We start from the raw sequence: 7584 nt of genomic DNA on the forward strand, positions 1-7584 counted from the left end.
CCCATTACCCCTTGTCCTATCATTGTTTGCCACTGAGTAGAGCCTGGCTCCATCCTCGTGACACTCCCCCTTTATATATTTATATACACTAATAAGGTCACCCCTCAGTCTCCTCTTCTCTAAACTATAGAGACCCAGCTCCCTCAGTCTTTCCTCATAAGGGAGATGTTCCACTCCCTTAATCATCTTCATTGCCCTGTGCTGGACTCTCTCCAGCAGGTCCCTGTCCTTCTTGAACTGAGGGGCCCAGAACTGGACACAATATTCCAGATGCGGTCTCACCAGGGCAGAGTAGAGGGGAAGGAGGACCTCTCTCGACCTACTAACCACCCCCCTTCTAATACACCCCAGGATGCCATTGGCCTTCTTGGCCACAAGGGCACAGTGTTGGCTCATGGTCATCCTGTCGTCCACTAGGACCCCCAGGTCCCTCTCCCCTACACTGCTCTCTAACAGGTCGTTCCCCAACCTATACTGGAACCTGGGGTTGTACCTGCCCAGATGCAGGACTCTACACTTTCCCTTGTTATATTTCATCAAGAAAAAAAAAAGAAAAAAAACACAGTCCCCCACTACCACAAATTATGCAGTCGAGTTTCCCGCATTTGGGGAAATCGCAGGGGTCAGCACACCCGGAGTGCAAGGGATGAGCCTCGCCCTGGGAAAACCACCTGCTTGATCATGGTGTCTCCCCTGCGAGGTAAGTATGAAGACAGGCTGAGGAAGTTGGGGCTATTCAGCCTGCAGAAGTCTGCATGGAGACCTCATAGCAGCCTTCCAGTATCTGAAGGGGGCCTATAGGGATGCTGGAGAGGGACTCTTCATTAGAGACTGTAGTGATAGGACAAGGGGTAACAGGTTAAAACTTAAACAGGGGAAGTTTAGATTGGATATAAGAAGGAAATTCTTTCCTGTTAGGGTGGTGAGGCACTGGAATGGGTTGCCCAGGGAGGTTGTGAATGCTAATGTTAATTTCACTAACTGCCATTCTATCATTCCTTCTATCTGGTTCCTCCAGTGCATTGATGATAACTTCTTAATGCAAATGGTGGACGAACCAACTAGGAGAGGAGCGCTGCTGGATCTGGTACTCACTAACAAGGAGGGTCTGGTGGAAGCAGTGACGGTCAATGGCAGCCTGGGCTGCAGTGACCATGAGATGGTGGAGTTTAGGATCTTGTGTGGGAGGAATAGAATACCTAGCAAGGCCACATTTCTGGATTTCCGAAGGGCAAACTTTGGCCTCTTCAATCAATTGCTAAGGGAAGTACCATGGCAAAGGGTACTAGATGGTAAAGAGGCTCAAGATAGTTGGTCAGCATTCAAGGACCACTTTTTCAAAGCTCAGGATCAGAGTGTCCCAATGAGTAGGAAGTCAAGTAGGGAAGCCAGGAGACCAGAATGGTTAAACAAGGAACTGCTGGGCAAACTCATGTGGAAAAAGAGAATCTATGGATTATGGAAGGAGGGGCTGGCCACCTGGGAGGAATATAGGACAGCTGTTAGAGGATGTAGGGAAGCAATTAGGACAGCTAAGACCTCCTTGGAACTTAATCTGGGAAGTCAAGTCAAGGACAATAGAAAGGGCTTCTTCAAATGCATAGCGAATAAAACTAACACAAGAATCAGTATAGACCCACTGCTGAATGAGGTGGGTGCCCTGGAGACAGAGGATGTAAAGACGGCAGAGGTGTTGAATGCCTTCTTTGCCTCTGTCTTTACTCCTGCAGACTCTCCCCAGGGGACTCAGATTCCTATAGCCCCGGAAGGAGTCAGGATAAAGGAGGAGTTTGCTTTGGTAGATGAGGATTGAGTTAGGGATCAGTTAAGTAATCTGGACATCTATAAATCGATGGGTCTGGATGGAATACACCCGTGGGTGCTGAGGGAGCTGGCGGAGGTCATTGCTGAGCCACTCTCCATCATCTTTGGTAAGTCGTGGGAAACAGGTGAGGTCCCTGAGGATTGGAGGGTGGCAAATGTCACGCCGGTCTATAAGAAGGGAAAGAAGGAGGACCCGGGTAATTATAGACTGGTCAGCCTTACCTCCATCCCTGGAAAGGTGATGGAACAACTTATTCTTGACACCATGTCCAGGCATATCAAGGATGAGGGGGTCATTAAGAGCAGCCAACACGCCTTTACCAAGGGGAAGTCAGGTTTGACCAACCTTATAGCCTTCTAGGAGCAAGTGACTAGGTGGATGGATGATGGTAGAGTGGTAGATGTGGTTTTTCTTGATTTCAGTAAGGTATTTGATACTGTCTCCCACAGCACCCTCATAGATAAGCTAAGGAAGTGTGGGCTTGATGATCAGGTAGTGAGGTGGATCAAGAACTGGTTGGAAGGAAGAAGGCAGAGAGTTGTGGTCAGTGGGGCAGAATCTAGCTGGAGGTCTGTGACTAGTGGAGTCCCTCAGGGGTCGGTGCTGGGACCAGTGCTGTTTAATATTTTCATCAACGACCTGGATGAGGGAACTGAGTGTACCCTCAGCAAGTTTGCTGATGATACTAAACTGGGAGGAGTGGCTGACACACCAGAGGGCTCTGTTGCCATTCAGCGAGGCCTAGACAGGCTGGAGAATTGGGCAGAGAGGAACTTGATGAAATTCAACAAGGGCAAGTGTAGAGTCCTGCATCTGGGGAAGAACAACCCCATGTACCAGTACAGGTTGGGGGCTGACCTGCTGGACAGTAGTGAAGGGGAAAGGGACCTGGGGGTCCTGGTGGATAGGAGGATGACCATGAGCCAGCACTGTGCCCTTGTGGCCAAGAAGGCCAATGGCATCCTAGGGTGCATTAGAAAGGGTGTGGCTAGTAGGTCGAGAGAGGTTCTCCTTCCCCTCTACTCTGCCTTGGTGAGGCCACATCTGGAATATTGTGTCCAGTTCTGGGCCCCTCAGTTCAAGAAGGACAGGGAATTGCTTGAAAGAGTCCAGTGCAGGGCAACTAAGATGATTATGGGAATGGAACATCTCTCTTATGACGAGAGGCTGAGGGAGCTGGGACTCTTTAGCTTGGAGAAGAGGAGACTGAGGGGTGGCCTCATCAATGTTTACAAATACGTAAAGGGTGAGTGTCATGATGATGGAGCTAGGTTTTTTTCAGTGATGTCCAGTGATAGGACAAGGGGCAACGGGTGTAAACTGGAGCATAGGAGGTTCCATGTGAACATCAGGAAACATTTGTTTACTGTGAGAGTGACAGAGCACTGGAACAGGTTGCACAGGGGGGGTTGTGGAGTCTCCTACGTTGGAGATATTCAAGACCCGCCTGGACAAGTTCCTGTGTGATGTACTCTAGGTTACCCTGCTCTTGCAGGGGGGGTGTACTAGATGATCTTTTGAGGTCACTTCCAACCCTTAGGATTCTTTGATTCTGTGATTTATATTCTTAAAGGCTTTTAAATTGTTACCTTCCAAGCCTGATGTAAGATTTCAAGCAATGGAAAATTCGTCGAGGTCAGATATGCTGGTGGTAATAGAAAACTACTTAAATGGCAGACTGAAACTTCTGAGTGATGTTCTCAAGAGACCTTATGTTCCCCAACTGTTTTTGTTTTAAATGCAAATAATGTATCACATTGTTACTTGTGCTGTACAGGAATTCTGATTTTTTAATTTTCTTTCCTTACAGACTTATTGTTTCACCGCTCTTTATCTCCACTTACTAAGTAATCTAGAGCTTGGTGCAAGAATATTCATTTAACAGAAGACAGAAATTAAAAACAGAGGACTTAGTGCCTCATTTAGTGCCCTACCCAGTGAGCTATAATGGCATTCACTACTTGGAGGACAACATGCACAAACCCTAAAAATTAGTTGTTGCAATACTTTTGGTCTTCTCTGTGTCAGGACCATCAAGCTTTCTTCACCATGAAGTTTCACACTTCAGTTACTGAAACATTTCACACCAGCTCTGAGAAGTCTCCTCAGAAGTTCTTTTTGAGTCCTGACTCTAAAGCTACACCTAGACTTACAAGCAAAGAGTGATTAGGATTAGGCATTACCAGACTGTTCAGGCAGCCCTGGAATTGTTTTGACCCTTAGACATTTTGCATCTTTTTGTGGACCAGTCTTATAAAGACCCACGTAAAATGTTTCAAAACTTAATTACCTCACTTTTAAACACAATCTTATATGTAGTGTGAACTTGTGCAAGTCTTTCAACTAACTCACAAACCAATACATGGAATATTCTAGCAGGAGGTGCTATAATGAGAATGAAACAGATTTTTTCTTCTTTACAACAACTCTGATTTGCACTTCCTTAAAGAAAGAATTTAAAAATAACAGGCAGTCAGTAAAATGTATCTAGTCCATGAATTCTTTAGATGGTTTATAGTATTCGCATGATGAGAGAAGAAAGACATTTCTTTTTTATTTTATGGACACCTGATTACCTCTAATTACCTATGATTACACTGAATGCTATGAGCAGGAGGTACTTGTTTTGATTCCTTAATAGCACCAACTGTGGATGAATTCAGTGCAGAGCCAAGCAACCTATCCTGCCTTCTCTGTACTTCCATTCCCAAAGGAACTACCTTTGTGACTGCCACAGCTGGAAGCAAAGACTTCTGAAGCAGCAATGAACACAAGTATAAAGCTGTGGCAGAGAGATGATTCAAATGGTCTTTAAACCTTCAATTTTCTTACATGCAATGAGGACAAAACAATTTTATTATACTTTGTAATTTGTAGTGAACATATCAAATTAAGAAGAATTACAAATATTGGGAGAAGAATTAAAGCTAGTATAAGTATTGCTACTACACTAAGTGTGGTCTAATATTAAAAAAAAAAAAAGAAAAGAATACATGCATCTGTTAAATACAATCAAGTAAAACATGTCAGGGTAATTGGCTGTAGGTTGTTAATGTCCCAGTGTTTTTTACCCATACTCTTAACACAGCTTCCTGCAGATCTTTAAAATCAGAGAATTAAACAAGAAAATACATGAGGGAAAGTAAGGAGGATATTGTGTGTTGATCCTACACAAAGACATGTAATACCTGGAAAAACATTGAGACTTCAAGTTTGTAATTTCAAGAGTAAAGTTTAAAGAGAATTTTCTATGACTCCCTCTTCTTTAACCTGTAAATCAGGCTATCTTCTCATTTTGCAATGAGATGCAAAACTGTGCAACATGTAAATTCTTCGTGTAGTTTGCTCATTTGCAATCATATCATTTCCTTAGAATACTTAACAAACAAGAAAGTACATCTATGAAGACACCACTTCTTTGTAATCATAAAATAATTTACAGTCTTTCAAGCTGTCCTGGGTTCAGCAGTAGCAGTCATGTTTTTTCCTTTGTGTTAACTGGTGCAGTGCTGTGTTTTGACTTCTGGTTTGAGAACACTGTTGGTGAAGCCGATGTTTTCGGTTGTTGCTAAGTGATGTTTACCCTGACCAAGGACTCTGTGAGGCTCATGCTCTGCCAGGGAGGAGGGGAGGCTGTGAGGAAGCAGAGACGGGGCGCCTGACCCGGGCTAGCCGGGGAGGTATTCCATACCACAGCACGTCATGCCCGGGGTGGGGGGTAACTGGGAGTTACCCGGAAGGACAGGGGCTTCCGGTGTGGAACTCGCTTTCTTGGCCGGTGGTATCGTATTCTCTTCCCTTGTTATTTTCCCTTATCATTGTTTTAGCTGATAGTAGCGGTGGTGATCTGTTGCTGGACTGTTCTTGTCTCAACCCGTAGGAGTTGCACTCTCTCGATCCTCCTCCCCGTTCCTCCGGGAGCGGGGAAGGGGAGAGCCCCGGTGCGGGGGGGGGGGGGGGGGCGGGGGAGGGAGGAGACGGACACGGACTTTGATTGTTGTCAGCTCGGCACCACTCACTGGAAGTGAGCGAACGAGTTACCTGACTGGGTTTAAACACAAGCATAACTGAAGGTGAAAAGCTGAATCAGTTGACTATATTCCCAAATGCAACATATATGTGTTCCCCAACATTTCAGCTCAACAAGTAGCTTTCAACCCTTTCAGTTCTCTTTTAAGTCTCAAACAAAGTACTGTTCAGGTGTTCCTCCATTTATAGAGCCAGAAAAGCTTAGTTCACCTGTGTCCTAAGCATCATTGGCAAATTAGCTTCCCTCTGGAATTAAAAGAAAGGCAGCGTTTAGGAGATGTCTGTATAAGATTTTCAAGACCAGGTTGGACAAGGCCTTGGGTGATATGATTTAGCGTAAGGTGTCCCTTGGGTGATATGATTTAGCGTAAGGTGTCCCTGCCCACGGCAGGGGGGTTGGAACTAGATGATCTTAAGGTCCTTTCCAACCCTAACGATTCCATGATTCTATGATTCTAAGATTACTAGGGCCTTTTTTCTACCAGATGAATATAATGCTTTTAGTAGAAAACTTCCCTTTTGGAAACCTTAGAAGGAGATTTCATCTCCTTCTATGCTCCCCCTTACCTCACATACTCCCACTGCTCACTCCTTCAAGGTTTCTTTGCACTACTGTCTTATATCTTCCTATAGTCAGGGGTGGTGCAAGCTGTTAATTTACTGGACTCAGGTATCCTAAGGGGCTCTTAACAGTTTTACGGTGGCATATGTTTCAGAATAAGCCAAGAAAGGCTGTGAACAAGGAACTAGTTTAGCAGGTTTTGCACATTTTTGTATTTCATCATGTCTATTTCTGTCTTCGTACCACTTATAATAGCAAAAATTTATGTGGCCTAGGAGTAAATACAATGAGAACTGTTCAAATTTCAGGCTCACATCACTGCAAGTGTTTGCACTAAATTGAGGGGCTTTTAAAGCAATAGGTAAAAGCCACAATTGTTTTGCCCCTTTGTGATTAGCCATCATTTTGAGGCATTTCTGAGTTACATTTTTAAATAAAATGGCCTTGTCTATAATCTGCAGGGTGTACTGGATGATGAACATTTTTAAATTACATGCTTTGCAGTTCCTAGTTCCACTGAATTTACAGCTGCTTTCAGACTCAGTGAACTGTATTTGACAAGGCTGTATTCAGTCCAGAACCTTTCTTTAGGTATATAATTGAAACTATTCTACCAAATCTGTTTCACTTAGACTACAATCATATTCTGCCAGCCACTCAAAAATCCCCCATCCTGCCATGAGCAGTTAGTGGTGGGTATGTAACGTCATTTAATCATTTCCTTTTAACACTCTGGCACATGTGGATAATACTGTAATGATGATCAGGTATGTGTCCAGGCAGCGGCTCGGAATATTCCAGTGTGTATGATCTTGCAGTGTGGCAACTATAAACTCAGAGACACACATGTCCAATTAACGGACAGTCCAGACTTTCTGCTGTTATTTAGAGACTGGCAGGTGTCTGGTAAAGGACTCAGTGGAATCTTCCATCTGTTTGACCAGCTACAGCCTTCATAGTGAACATCTCTCCCCTTCTAATTGTGATATTACAGGGCTTTTTTTAAGGTCTGTGGTATAATAAAGGGCCCTGGGAACATATTTTTGTTTATACATTCTCCAAGTGATTTGTTTATTAATTCCTTCCCTCGGTCACTCTGCAGAAATAAATCTAGCTTTACAGATTATCATGGTGCTGTGTAGCAAACATTTTTATACCAGTAGATTTC

General features: G+C 44.1%; 1 non-coding gene across 1 annotated transcript; it reads right to left on the reverse strand.

Moving 5' to 3' along the window:
• Nucleotides 1-546: 546 nt before the first annotated feature.
• On the reverse strand, nt 547-708 carry LOC130609333 (U1 spliceosomal RNA). Its single transcript, XR_008974764.1, has one exon. It is a non-coding gene; the product is annotated as a U1 spliceosomal RNA (small nuclear RNA).
• Nucleotides 709-7584: the final 6876 nt, after the last annotated feature.

Source organism: Pezoporus wallicus, unplaced genomic scaffold (assembly GCF_028554395.1).
Source record: "Pezoporus wallicus isolate ANWC-B61680 ecotype Strahan unplaced genomic scaffold, APGP_CSIRO_Pwel_v1 contig_4463, whole genome shotgun sequence".
NCBI classification, from domain to species: domain Eukaryota; kingdom Metazoa; phylum Chordata; class Aves; order Psittaciformes; family Psittacidae; genus Pezoporus; species Pezoporus wallicus.